Source organism: Helianthus annuus, chromosome 11, assembly GCF_002127325.2.
Source record: "Helianthus annuus cultivar XRQ/B chromosome 11, HanXRQr2.0-SUNRISE, whole genome shotgun sequence".
Taxonomy (NCBI): Eukaryota; Viridiplantae; Streptophyta; class Magnoliopsida; order Asterales; family Asteraceae; genus Helianthus; species Helianthus annuus.
Window position 1 is genome coordinate 155650357 of NC_035443.2, and position 15154 is coordinate 155665510.

General features: G+C 38.3%; 1 long non-coding RNA gene across 1 annotated transcript; it reads left to right on the plus strand.

Moving 5' to 3' along the window:
* The first annotated feature begins 232 nt into the window (after positions 1 to 232).
* LOC110887382 lies at positions 233 to 3391 on the plus strand. Its single transcript, XR_002563269.2, has 7 exons — positions 233 to 321; positions 424 to 501; positions 747 to 899; positions 1510 to 1604; positions 1772 to 1861; positions 2910 to 2993; positions 3162 to 3391. It is a non-coding gene; the product is annotated as an uncharacterized LOC110887382 (long non-coding RNA).
* The last annotated feature ends 11763 nt before the right edge of the window (positions 3392 to 15154 follow it).

Genomic DNA, 15154 nt, shown 5'->3' on the forward strand with positions numbered 1-15154 from the left:
TACGTGTTACATAAGTCTAGGTACTTCCATTAATTTCCTATATGTTACAACTGTAACGTTCACAATTCTTTTTTATTTTAGAATTAAAATTTATGATCTTTATATTGTTAATTTGTTTTGTTAATTTATTTTGTTTTTTAATTGAGAATACGATCGTTATATTATTTTTTTCATGTTTCATTTATTTTGTTTTTTTAATTTAGAATAAAAATTCAGATTAGGGTTTATCCAGCGTTGTCAGCTACTTATACGGATGCCGCCCCCTGCTCTAACACAGTAACCTCAGGGCAAGATGATCGAGAGATCTGATTCGCTGTTTTTGTAAGTTGTTTGTTAATACATTGATTGTTTTTAAAAGGCATTGATCTGTGGATTTTCTGGGTTGAACGTGTTCTGATCATTTTTTTTTTATTTGTGCGTTAGCCGTCAATCCGCTCACTGTATACACCGATCTCTCTTCGGTCTATGTGGATCGGATCATAACATGTTGATTCTTCATAGGTATGGTCAAATCTATATGTTCGTTATATTTTGTTGTATTTTGAATGTTAACAGGCACATTTATTTCATACTTGGTTATTTTTCTGATTATACTAACCATACTTGTTAAAATCAAGTTATTTTGATGTTGAGTTATTCAGATTAGCAGAAATAAATTCTGTTAAAATATTCAACTGTTTGGAACCTAGTGGTTTTTGTTCAACGTCAACTTGTTAATTTTTAAAAGGTATGGGTTGAAACCCTAGGGATTTATGGCACCGAAGAAGTGGTGGACATCTAAGGAAGAAGAAGCCTTGAAAGCTGGTGTTAAAGAATATAAAGCAGGAAACTGGAAAGATATTCTTAAAGATCCACGATTTGCTTCTATACTGGCTAATCGAACGAATATCGATCTCAAGGTTTTTCTTTTTGTTTTTGTTACTTGCAAGCCCTTGTATATCATCGATCGTGAATCTGATCCTGCTTGTTTCTTTTTATGTCATCAAATTTGTTACTCGTGATAAATGTTGATAAGGATTGTACAGGAAAGAGTTTCAAATTGTGATTATTCCTTTTCTGAAACCTATATTGATTTCATGATACCGATAAAAACAGATCTGGATCTACATCCATCTACGTGCAAACAATTAATTTTTGAGTTATTACTTATATGAGCTCTGTCTTAAGAGGGCTTAAGATTTAGTAATTACCCAATTGCAAGTTGCGCTTCTTTGAACTTCTTAATCTACAAATTTTGTATGGCCAGCTTATATCTTCTCAACATTTAAAGTTTTCTAAACTGTTTTATACAAACATACGATGTACTAATTTTCAAAGATTTGGTTGTGTGATATCTTCAGTACTAATTTGCCCAATTGCAAGATACATATTTTATAAACTTCTCAATATATAGTTTTGTAATGCATATACACGTATCATGTATTCATACCTCTAAATTGTATTTAGAGCATTTGTTATACGTGTGTTTTCACATGGTATGGTTTAATTTTGTTATCATTCTGTGTGCAGGACAAATGGCGAAATCTAAATGGAGGTGGTTGTGTGTCTGCCGGCAGAAGGAAAGCTAGTACTTCTCGCCCGCCGGATAAGAGAATAGTCCCAAAGTATGTTCCTTTTGAACTGCTTTAATTGTATGTTTGTGTTAGTTGCACTAGCTAATTATTAGTTAATATGATTAAATATACTGTTATGAATTTATCGATCTCTATGACATAATATTGTTTTAGTTGATTGATAATATCTATTTCCATCTTTAATGCTCTTTGACCAGGTACAAGTACAAGACAATGATTTAGAGTATCTCAAATACATTGAAGATCCCAATGGAACTGATCTCGATACGATGATGAACTTTCTTAAGGTCAGAATATATATTCTTTTATTTTGTATATGTTTCCATTGGTTTGTGTAGAGGGTGATCATTTTTTAGTTTTTTTTTTTTTTTGAAAAAAGGGGATGTATTAGAAAGACTTAAGCAAGGTGCTCAAGCAAGTACAAATTACAGGAAAAAGAAATGAAACAGAGGTACAAAACAATTATTCTTTTATACAAAAACTCCTCCATTTTTCCCATGGCAAATCCTTGAGTTCTGAGCGATTACAGACCCACGTGAACGAAACTGCCTTGATGTCTCCAATTATCTTTGCAAGGACTGGAGGTTTGCTTTTGAAAATGACGTCATTTCTTGTTTTCCAAATGATCCAGCAGGTTGTTGCTACCACCGTATACACCGCCCTTTTGTATCTCTTTGTCCCTAAATACGATTCCGTGAACTCCAATAATTGTACCACACTTAAGATATATCTAGGCAGGGGAATCTTCACCCATTGAAAGATTACCGCCCAAATTTGTTGAGCCAAGCCGCATGTAACGAGAAGGTGGTTAACCGATTCAATACCTTCGTTGCATAGGACACAGTTGGCCGAGGAAAGATGAATACGCCGAATCTGAAGTGCCTCTTTTGTAGCGATCCGGTCCAATACGACTCTCCAAAGGAAGCAGTTAACCTTTTTAGGAATCCAATGCAGCCAATTCAGTACTTTTGTTTCGTTTACTAGACTGATTTCATCAAGTTCTGCCCTTACCAATCCTGCCTGAAATTCCACTTGTTTCTCACCCATCCTCCATAGCCACACATCAGAACTTTGACTAATTGAGACCCCGTTTATGACTGCCAAACATTCATCCCATTCTTTTAACAGTGCATTAGATGACAGGTTGTTTCTACTCCCCTAGAACCACTCGATACAGCCTTGGTTCATTCTATAACGATCCGAGACATAGCATCTTTTATCACTTTCATGGTTAAACAGGTTCGGAAAGGATTCTCTTAAGGTTCTATTTCCAGCCCATAAATCCAACCAAAACAGGATCATTTTTTAATTTATTGACGTTTACACTTGTTGCAGTCAAAGTATGAGTTACAAAGTATCTTTAAAAAATCATTTAATGCAGCGCTCAAAGCACTTGAGTTGAAAGGATACATTAAGAAGGTTGGTAACTCTTACCCTAAGCTGTATGTTTGGTTCTGTCACCGTTACTTTTACCATCTATTTTAGCATCTGCGGCTTGTAGTATTTGAGTACTTCTATTATTATAGTGCTATGACATGTAGAAACTACTACTTTTTTGCAATCATATTTGATATTAATTACATGCAGGTGAATGACCGCTACTACAAGGTCAAGGGTACGTCTTCTTCAGGTGCTAAAACATCCCGACAAGAGGATGTTAGGACAAATACTTGATAGATGTTGTTTCCCCCACATCAACCCTGTAGGGAAAGTGGAATTGTGAAGACTTTCAGATCTCTCCATCCACAAGATTTAAATGTTGTAGCTAGTATCTTCTTAGAGATTTTTGTGCTTGAAGAGCTAGGCTTATTATTCAACCTAGGAGTTCTAATTGTAACATGTTGATTGCTCATAATGTTTTCATTTTTGTTTACTTCTTCATTGCTGTACGTTTTGTTTTGTTTTGTTTTAACTTATAGTAAGATGTATCGATAACATATAGAATATTTTTTTATTGATGTTTTGATCTTTAATCTTAGTCTTTTAGCTTATTATATTTCGGATATGGGTAAAAAAAATTCTAATTATGAGGATCAAATTGGGTCGGTGTTATGGCCCGTTGAAAACCAAAGCACATACCATTAGCTAGTTATTGCAGCCCTTAGGGTATTAAAGGCTAGTGTGGTAGGGTTCGTTTACATGGTTTCAACTCTAAAGGTTGTGATGGTACATGTAGTATAAATTGGTTTTATGGTGTCAAGAACAAAGGTTGTGATCCTGTATTTCTACACTCTTAAATGCATTATCAATTGCTTTAATCAATTTTCTATTACTACATTGTTCTCAAAATTGACGTGTTACAACAAACATGAAGTAGATGTTGGTGTAGTTTTTGTGTCTGATGCTGTTCGAATAGATTAGATTATTTATATGCTGATTATGTGTTGATACACTTTGTGTGGACACGACTCGGCTCGGTTCGACTCGGCTCGGTTCGATTTGGTTTCGACTCGGTTAGGTCCGGCTCAAGCCCGACGTCACGACATTCCTCCGTCGTGCGCCCCAGAGTTCAACACGCGAAGCACGGAGAGCCGCGGACCCATCCCCGTTTACACATCACCATGACATCATCATTGTGATGTCATGGTGATGTCACAGATTTGTCTTATGTGGAACTGGTGAAAGACTAGTCATGTGCATTGTCGACGAAACTGAATGTGTTTCGTCGACTAGGGTGTTTCGCCATGGGCTGTCCCTGTTTCATCGCCTGTTGGGCTTCTTCAGGCCTAATTTTTGGCCCAAAGGTGTTTCGCCGAGTTCTTTGTGTTTCGTCATAGTCTGTGTGTGTCTAGTATAAATACCCCTCTCAGTTTCTGTGTGAAACTGATGAGCATAGAGAGACTTAGTGAGAGTCCGTTAAAACATTGTTTGTATATGTTTGTGGTTGTACTCATCCCTAATCAATAGATATTGAATCTTTTGGTTACGCGTGTTCTTATTTTACACTTTGTTTGGTTTGCACCGTCACGGGGATTCCGCACCCGTTACCGTGTTCTTGATAAACAAGGATAGGTTTACGTTATCGATCCACCGGAAAAACGGGACATACAATTGGTATCAGAGCTGAGGCTGTTATCCTTGTTTAAAACCAAACAAGTTTCGGTTTTTATGGAGTTGTTCTTGAAAAATTCATATATTTTCTAAAAAAAAAAGTGGCTAAAATCAGTGAAAACCTTGTTATTTTGCCAAAAGTTTTATCAAAAACCTTGTTAAATTGATTGTTCTTGCGATACACCGGGTTTTTAGTAAAAGTTTTGTGCATTTTCTGGTTTCGGAAAATTTATCCGGTGAAATTTTGGCCGGAATCTTCAAGTAGTTCATTTGATCTTCAACGTGTTCTTGATATCTTCATAACTGTTCTTGAATATATCTTTGGTTGATCTTGTTTGAGTTTAAATTATAGTGTACTTTATGTTTATTAATATTATATTGCAAAGTGGTTGAATTTTGTGTATGTTTTATAATGACTTGTTGAAATTGTGGTCTCTAAAAGCATGCTGTGAAGTTTGAAATTTGTGTAGTGTGTCAGACAAAAAGATAAGGGATAAGATTTGTTTTTGAGATAAGAACAAGGACAACAGTTTCGTCGTTCATCAGATCTCAACTTCTGTTTCGTCGAATCTACACACATCAAACAATCAGTTTCGTCTCAAAGATCACAAGATTCTGTTTCGTCATAATAGTCCAAATCAGAATCAGTTTCGTCAACCAAAAAAAAAAAAAAAACCATTCTGTTTCGTCGGATCTGAATTACGTTCTGTTTCGTCGGATCTGAATTCCCTTCAGTTTCGTCGACCATTGGGCTTCAAGTTGATTTGGGCTTCAAAACCATTTGGGTTTCGTGGATTGTGTGTTTGTCATCAGCAAAGTTTTATTAAAATCATTCAGTCAACTATACATCTTCGTCACATTGATTGGCAATATATTAATAAGTTTTTCTTTAAATATGATATATGCATTTAAGGCATGACATGTTTGACTAAACAACTTTGCATGAAGACTTATCAAATATGAATTCACGTAACTTCCTGTAACAAGAAATTAATGTGAATTGATATATTTGACTTTTGATCACATTAATTATCTATTGAAACAAATTTACATGAAAGCAATTAGTTATGGAGACAAACCATGACCAAATCACGTGACCTTCTGATGAAATTTATTTAATGACACAGATACTTATTGACTGACAATTGACTTTAATGAAACATCTTTGTGTTACGTCACATAGAGTTTCGCCAAGGTACTATGAGTTTCATCATTTTTAATTGCGCCACACAAGCTTAGATTGGGCTTCAAACTGAATTGGGCCTCGCCAGTTTCGTCGCCTATATATCATTCCTTTTCGTCGATCAGAAGCCCAAACAGAAAACAAGTTTCGTCTCTCACAACACATCTGAGTTTCGTCGTTCATCATCAAAACTTGGTGTTTCGTCGAGATACTTGTGAATTTTAATAGAAGACTTGCAAAAGTGTTTTAACAGTTTGTTATTAAGTGTGTGACCAGGTTTTTAATCTCATACACCAATCATGAGTTGCACGATTCCGTGGGATTGGAGTACGGACTCACAACCTGTTCAAAAACCGACTTCGATGGCCGAATATTTAGCGAGTACCATACCTCGACAACAACAGTCAATAAGTGCAAGTCAATGGGCTTTGGTGTCGAATCAAAATCAAAACATACAGAATCTTTTGGTAGCGAGAGGAGAAGGATATGAAGCTACTAGAAAGACACGTCATGATCTGTTGAAGAACAAATTCGAATCATTTCATTTCTTAGAGAATGAAACCCTAAATGATATAACTACTCGTTATTATCATTTGATGAGTGAAATGTATTATTTTGGTGTTCTTACATCTCAACAGGAAATGGTAGCACGGTTTGCTGATGCTCTACCTCCAAAGTGGAGCCCATTCATTGAGCTTTTAAAGCATACGGGCGTTCTAGATGCTGTCAATGTTAATATCTATGAATTCATTCAGAAGTTGGAGCACAAGAACGAAGAGGAAATTCGGAAAGCTAAAAGGATTGCACCTACTCAAAACACCGAAATTTATCTTGCAGGTTTTAACCAGTTAGCTAGTTCTAGTTCCATTCAGCAACCGAAGCTTCAAACGGCGTTTGTATTAAATACAAGCTCATCTCCGTTTCCACAGTTCAATCAAAGTGCTTATCTTTCGCGATCTCAACCCCAACCTCAAGCACAACCTCAACCTCAACCTCAAGTTTCCACAACACAACCTCAATTCGATCCAAGTGTCGATTGTGGTCCGGCCATACAGTTGGGAACCTATGATCAAACAAGAACTGCGTTTTATACTGAAATTGTCAAGAATGTTAGCGATGGTGAATCTCGGGAAATGATGACAGTTCAGGATATAGTGGCAGTACTGATGAAGATGGCTCAGGTGTGAGTGATTGCAGTTCAGAATCGGACGTCAAGGAGGGAATGGATTCTGAAGCTGATAATTTGTCGAATGATGCTAACAAGAAATCTGACTTGATCAAGAAAGCTGATGCTACATCAGAAGAAATGGAGAAGATTCTCACTGAAGATGGATCTTTCTCTTCTCAGACTGCCTTTATGGCTAATGTCTCAGCCTTTACAAGTCAGGTAAAATCTGAAACTCCTAGCATCTGTAGTGATTGTGCTGATATGAAACTTAAATCTGCTGATTTGAAACGTGAATCGGAAACGGTTCATAGTCACGATCAAAGTTTGGTTATTGAATTGTCTAAGTGCAAAGAGGCAAACATGGCGTTAACTCGAAAAAAAAAGGATTTTAAATCTGTAATTGAAACCCTAAAGAAAAGTGTTTCCGAATTGAACAAAGTTTTTTATCATAAACAAGTTAGTATTAACGATTACATTAACATTGTTGAGGAAACCAAAAAGGAGTTAGCCATTGCCAAATGCGAGCATGATGCTATCAAGCAAAAGTTGGAGAGTTATTCTAACTCCCGATTTGTGCTCGATCATATCATAGACGTTCAAAAACTGAAAGGGAACGTGAAAGGTGTAGGGTATAAGGCGTGTCCACCCCCTTTGAGACACAACTATACCAAGATGCCCGATGAAGAGGATATGCCTCGGTATGAACCCAGTGTGCCTCTTGATTATGAGGAAGTTACTACTGGCCTAGGCTTCCAACCGGACAATTCATCGGAGGGCTCATCTGATAACAAAGAAAAGTCATCATGTGCTTCAAATCAAAGTCCTCCAACCATTGAGGACTATGATTCTTCAGATGATGAATCAGATGTAAGTGACCAGGATGAATCACTTGATGAGACGAAAGGAGTAGAAATTCCAATAGAGAATCATATTCTTTGTGATCCTCCTACTCCTACTGTGCAACCTGTTGCCAAGCAAGTGATAGATCCTGTAAAGAATGTCAAGGATGACAAAGAATGGGTGTCTACTGTTAAGAGCAATAACGTGTTGTATACTTTAGTCGGTGATGCTAAAATTTATTCGGATAATGATTTTCCAATTAAAAATGTCAATCCATCTTTGATTGATAAAGTTTTTAAAGACAACACGAATAAATTTTTGGGAAAGACCATTCCCGGAGTTGTGGTAACACAATGTGATCCTGTTCCAAAATCAGAAATTAGAAATAATTTGGAAAACAGAAATCACCGACAAAGCAACAACCTATTGCTTCTAAGGGTAAACAACCAGAAAGGCGAGCTCAAAAGCCTGACGTTTCTCAATCAAAATTTGAAACAAAAGGAGCTCGTTATCAGAAGAAAAGCAAGGATGTTAAATTTGTAGCATCAAAGGGTACGGACAAAATTGAGACTTTTGAAAACAAATCAAACACCGATTTTGTACAACAAGTCAAGATTTTGAAACGTAATAGCGATAACAATTACACCCAACACACAAATGGGTGTGATGAAAGAGCAAGTGCCTTAGGTTCTACAGGTTCGACATCTGCTAGTCGATCAAATTCTCCTAAGTTTGTTGAAAGGAGAACGTGTTTCAAATGTGGGAAGTTTGGGCACATCATTAAAGACTGCACAAACTCGCCCAAACCAAATTTTGTTGAAAGAGCACCACCTGAAAAGGTTCACTCACAACGTCGTCCTGTTTCTCCAAAACATGATAAAAGAACTGTTAAGGAACAAGAAATGAAATAACGACGTCATAACATCAAAGCTGTTGAAAAAGCTTTAAAATTTGAAGTCAAAACGGTTAAAAGGAAACCTAGTTTGTCACAACCATTAAAACCATAAACTGTACATAATACACAATCTGGTAAACAAAAACAAACTTGGAAACCTAAATCGGGTGAAAGTTTAGGGGGAGGTGCTGTGTTTGAAGATCATCAGGAAATTGAAATTACATTTCTTGATTCTCAGGGGCAACCCAAGTCTATGAAGGCTTGGGTCCCCCTCTCCAACTAATCTCTGAGTGAGTGTGCAGGAAGTTCCAGGAGGAACTATCGATAGTCATAGGATTGTTGATAGTGGAGCATCCTTGCATAAGATAGGCGACAAAAGAAATTGTTGCCTTTGATGGAGAGAAAAAGAAAGGGGGGAAAGAAGACAAGTTGTCTGTTGAAAGAATTTGACAACTTCGACAAAGTGAAAAATCATTTCAAGTGTGATTGTTAAAGGCTTTGATCGGGTCCCCAGGGTAGATTCAAATCAAAATGTACGCACCTGCAGCACGTCTGATGTTCAAAATCAACAAAATGAACGTGCAGTGTACATTTCCTTGCGGTGTGATTGATGAAAATGTGTTCGTTGAATAAACCAACCGGGTGTGCGGATGCCTTGGCGTGGATTAAACAACCGCACACTACTTCTCAAAGAGAAAGACAAAGACCTTCGCTGGTGCAATTGGAAGACCAGCCGGACCTGGAGGTTTCTGAGTAGCTACAAAAATCGGCTTTGAAGTCCACACCGGGTGGATATCCAGTTTGGGAGAGCACTCAGATTCCTTGCAATGCATGAAGCAGTTGCAGGATACGGTTTTAAATTTCTAATCTCTCCTATACTTGTCGATTTTTAAGCTGCTTTATGAATTATTATCATCTCGTACAGCACTCTTTGGCCAGACACGTTGACCTCGAATATCACCTCACACGTGATTGTTTCACTATGAAACTCATCAACTTTGTCATGGTCCGCACCACTTACCGACGTGCCAGCTGATTTTTTTTTCCAAAATTCGATAAATCATTTCTGATTAAATTAATTTTGGTAAACGGCATTGAGGTAAAACATGAGTTAACCGACATCGGGAAATCGTTTTTGTAAATATCTTTGTGTCTTTTAAAATTTATCATAGTTTGTTGATTTTAGGGGGAGTAAATCCAAATTTTAAAAATCCAAAAACATCGAAAAATTTCAAAAACACAAAAACATAGAAAAACAAAAATGAGTTTCCTGGCGAGAAAAAGAGAAAATGATAGTACATCATTGGTCTGTCTAAACCTCTTTGAACTGAATGCTAAATGAAAAACGATAAGCAGCTCTATATAAGATGTATCGGTAGGCTCACAATCATTTTAAAGTGTGCAGGGTGATATAAATCTTTAATCGACTAAACACCAGGTGGGAACCACACATTGGCATATGGTCTTAGTACCGAAATTTCGTTTGAGAGATTGCCGAGGTTCTGAGATATTCGGTCTTTATGCTGCTTATCATCTGGGTATCATGGTTGTATCTTTTACCGAAAAATAACGGGGACGCAAGTCTAGATCTTCCATGATACTATACATACGTGTACATATTGCATACGACCTCAATAAGTGATCAACAATCACATGTCCCTCAAATAAGTGATAATATATCACATTTATCCTGGAGACAAGTTCGTCTCTCTGCTGTACGAAAGTACTGACCTGTTCACGGACTTGCTCGTGTGCCCCCACGCATCTGAAAATCAAGTTCCTCATCAATAAGTGATTCTATCACAAAGGGCTTGTTTTCAACCAAAATAAGTGAGTTTCTCACATTCTTTTATACGGTCAAACAGATGATAATCGGTATACTCACCGGTAAGATGAACCCTCGTGCATACCTTGATACGGGAATGTGTCGTGTGTGGATGAACACCAGTCGGTAAGTATAAATCATACCTTAACGTATCCCCTCGCGATGATTACATCTGATAAGTTGAGCTTATGGGGACAACAATACCGATAATTGTTATAGGACGCTTATCTAAATGTTAACTAAAAGAACAACAAGAGCGTTTTGACGTGACCGTACACTGATATGATTCTCTTACCCTCGAAACTCGCAAAAAGAATGTCTGTAAATATTTATTTACTGCTTTCAGTTTCTGAATCTTTGTATATATTTATTTATTGTTTTCTGTCTTTACATTTGAAAAATGATACCAAAAAGATTTTAGGTGTGTTTTAATATAAACTTTATAAAATCCAAAAAGATTTTGCTTCTAGTTTATATTTGATTGACCATTGTTGGAACTCGAGTCTATCCTACCCAAAATCCTGATTGTAAGCCGGGAAACAATTGCAACTTCGTAAACTATCGAAGTTTACAGATTTTGAAAGTTAAAGGATTAAAATTGTTCAATTTCTAAACTTTCAAACTGTTGTCGATCGGTAGTTGATTGTAAAATGGTCACACATGTGTCGTTTGTTTATGGAAACTATATTCCAAGCAGTTGCTCTCATTATGTGTTTAGAATTCTTGCATGTGCAGATGCTAAAGGCGAGGAGAACATGTTCGATAACAAGCTTCAGAATGAAGACACAGCGTGAAGGCACTCAAAGATAATGATGATAGAGTTGCCGCTGACCACTCATCAACACCACAAGGATCTGAAGAATTAAAGATCAAAAGATTCACGAGCATAACTCAATGGAGAGTTAGTTCATTCTAATGAGGAGTTTGTTAACACACTTCCTACATGAAAAGGGGAGTTTGTTGATACACTTTCTTCTTACGAAGCGTGAAGATTTTGAAGATCCTCCGACATGAAAGACACAGAAGACGAATCATCACAGAAGACGAACCATCACAGAAGACGAACCATCACAAAAGACAAACCATCACGAGTAGCGTCCAAGGGGGAGTTTGTTGATACACTTTGTGTGGACGCGACTCGGCTCGGTTCGACTTGGTTTCGACTCGGTTAGGTCCGGCTCAAGCCCGACGTCACGACATTCCTCCTTCGTGCGCCCCAGAGTTCAACACACGAAGCACAGAGAGCCGCGGACCCATTCCCATTTACACATCACCATGACATCATCATTGTGATGTCATGGTGATGTCACAGATTTGTCTTATGTGGAAATGGTGAAAGATTAGTCAACGAAACATGTGCATTGTCGACGAAACTGAATGTGTTTCGTCGACTAGGGTGTTTCGCCGTGGGCTGTCCCTGTTTCGTCGCCTGTTGGGTTTCTTCAAGCCTAATTTTTGGCCCAAAGGTGTTTCGCCGAGTCCTTTGTGTTTCGTCATAGTCTGTGTGTGTCTAGTATAAATACCCCTCTCAGTTTCTGTGTGAAACTGATGAGCACAGAGAGACTTAGTGAGAGTCCGTTAAAAACATTGTTTGTATATGTTTGTGGTTGTACTCATCCCTAATCAATAGATATTGAATCTTTTGGTTACGCGTGTTCTTATTTTACACTTTGTTTGGTTTGCACCGTCACGGGGATTCCGCACCCGTTACCGTGTTCTAGATAAACAAGGATAGGTTTACGTTATCGATCCTCCGAAAAAACGGGACCTACATTATGTAATAGTTAGTGAAACGGTCAAACGAACGTGTATAGACCCGCTCGTTTGAAGTGGTCAAATGAAAGGGGTTATTCGTTTGACCGTGTGTGTTTGCAAGTGAAGGGGGGTGTGGCTATAAATACCAGCCCTTGGTCATTTGCAACACTTGAAGGTTTTGTACTTGCTGGAGAGAACACCACTTGGTCTCTCCCCGGATGTATGTGTTGATACATTTTATGTGGACGCGACTTGATTCGGTGCGCCCCAGAGATCGACACACGAAGCACGAAGAGCCGCGATCCATCATCCCCATGACATCACCATGAGGATTGTCACACCCCGACCACGTTAAAACAACAAACCGTGGCGGAAACTGTTGGTGCACTTGTGTCTGTACTTTGTCTGTATTCGGTCTGTATGTAAACGATGTCCTAAGTTAGTCTGTAAGTTGACCAAGTCAACTATCCTCCTAGTTTGACTTGGCCAATAAGTTGTAATATGTTTGTCTGTATCGAAGGATAGCCACGAAGGATACTGTTGATCCTTCGAGATGCTCGATAGATATAGTTCGACTGTTAGACCTCGAAGGATCATCCTTCGAGGTCCCTGCTCATCCTTCGAATGAAATGTACTCGATAGATGATCCTTCGGACCATCTATCGGATCTTTCGGGATAGACAACATGAGCTGGGTATAAATACCCATGCAGTGTGTTGAGTGAAGATAGATGCACACAGACAAGAGACTTGAGAGCTGAGAGCATTCTGTCCGAAACACACACACACATAGTGAGAGTTTGCAAGTTAGATTTGTAAACATTGTGCTTGTAACTGGATCCTTCATACGTATTAATACAGTGGTGTTAATCGGTGAACTCTTGTGTGTTTGTTTCTCTACTTGCTTCATCCCGGTTTGCTTACTAGCTTGGATTCCGCACTCGCTAGTAGGTTTGTATAACAAGGTTTAGGTTCGTCATCCTCCGCGAAAGGGACCTACAAGTGGTATCAGAGCTTTGGCTCTTTACCTTGTTTAAAACCGGGTTGTTCGAGTTCTATGGTGTGTTTGGACACTTGGTTTAGCACTCGTTTTTGGTAGTTTCCTTGCATTTTGAAACTGAAAAACGTGTTCTAAACCTTTCGGGAGTGTTCAAGGTCGGTTTGGGTAACATAAAATTTGTTTTTGTGAAACTTTGTGTTTTCCGGCCATTTTTCCGGTCATATCTCCGGTGACTGGTTTGGATAAGGTTGTGTTCATTTTGGGTAAACTTTTTGAAAGTCCAAAAAGTTGGTGAAAAGTTGTTGGCAGACCATATCCTTTCTGTCGAAAGTACTTCACCAACCCATCACCTTTTCACCAACCTGTCACGTCTGTGTCAGTGTGTCAGTGAGGTTCCGAAAGATATCTTTCGACTTCGAAAGATCATCTATCGATCAGAGACAGCACGAAAGATTATCATCCTTCGAGTAGTCTTTCGAAGTCTAAGCATTATCTTTCGTGTTTGGAATCTTTTCGAAAGATTGGTTGTCCGAAAGATAAGGATTCATCTCGAAAGATAAGGATCTTTCAGTGTGAATCTTTCGAGATCAGTATTCGAAAGATAAAGATCTTTCGAACTGTGAATCTTTCGTGATAATTGGTCGAAAGATAAGGATCCTTCATTGTGAATCTTTCGAAGACTTTGCTCGAAACTCAACAGTAATCTTTCGATCACTGTTGATCCTTCGAACTAGTCTTGATCTTTCGCACAAGGTTGTATCTTTCGATTTGTGTCTGTGTACACTTAACAGTTTGTGTTTGTGTAGATTCTCAATTAATTTTTGATCAAAATGAGCTGTACAAGTCCCTGGGATTGGAGTTTGGACTCACGATCCAATCAAGAGTTAGTCACTGCTGCATATTGGGCAAAGAGTATGATACCTTCTCCATCAATCAGTCCAAGTCAATGGGCTTTGGTATCCAATCAAAGTCAAAGCATTCAAAACCTTTTGATCAGTGAAAGCGAAACGGGCAGTAACAATCGTCCACCAAAGCTAAATCATATGAATGAGTTTCCATCATGGAAAAACCGTTTTCACACGTATGTCCAAGGGCAAAGCACCGATCTTTGGACGTGTTTCATAAATGCATTCAATGAAAATCTGGAGACTGCTGCGTCCACTTCTGAGGGTTATGCCAATATGCTTGAAAAAGACAAGAAGGCTTATGAATTGGAGAAAAAGGCCTTTGCCACACTTACTCAAGCACTCAATAAAGACATCTACCATCAATTCTCATACTGCAAGTCTACGAAAGCATTGTGGGATTGTTTAGTAGCTAGAGGAGAAGGCAATGCAGCTGCTAGAAAGTCTCGGCATGATTTGTTGAAGAAAGAGTTTGAATCTTTTCAGTTTTTGGAAAACGAGACTCTGAATGATATGATCACACGTTTCTATCATTTGATTAGTGAAATGTGTGCTTATGGAGTTGTCTCTACTCAACAAGACATGGTGAGTAGGTTTGCTGACGCCTTACCTCCAAAGTGGAGCTCTTTCATTGAGTTGTTGAAGCACACTGGAACTCTAGACACGGTTAATATCTACGAGTTCATTCAAAAGCTGGAACACAAAAATGATGAAGAAATCAGGAAAGCCAAGAGAGCTCCCGCACCTCAAAATACAGAAATGTATCTTCCGGGTTTCGATGCTCTAGCTAGAGCAGCTGCAGCCCAGCAACCCAAACTGCAGACTGCATTTGTCTCCAACACAAGTTCCTTTCCATTTCCTCAGTCAACAGCTGCTCCACCACAACCTCAACCTCAATTTGATCCGAGGTCTTACATCCCTGTCCCAACACAGCCACAACCACAACCTCAACAACAACA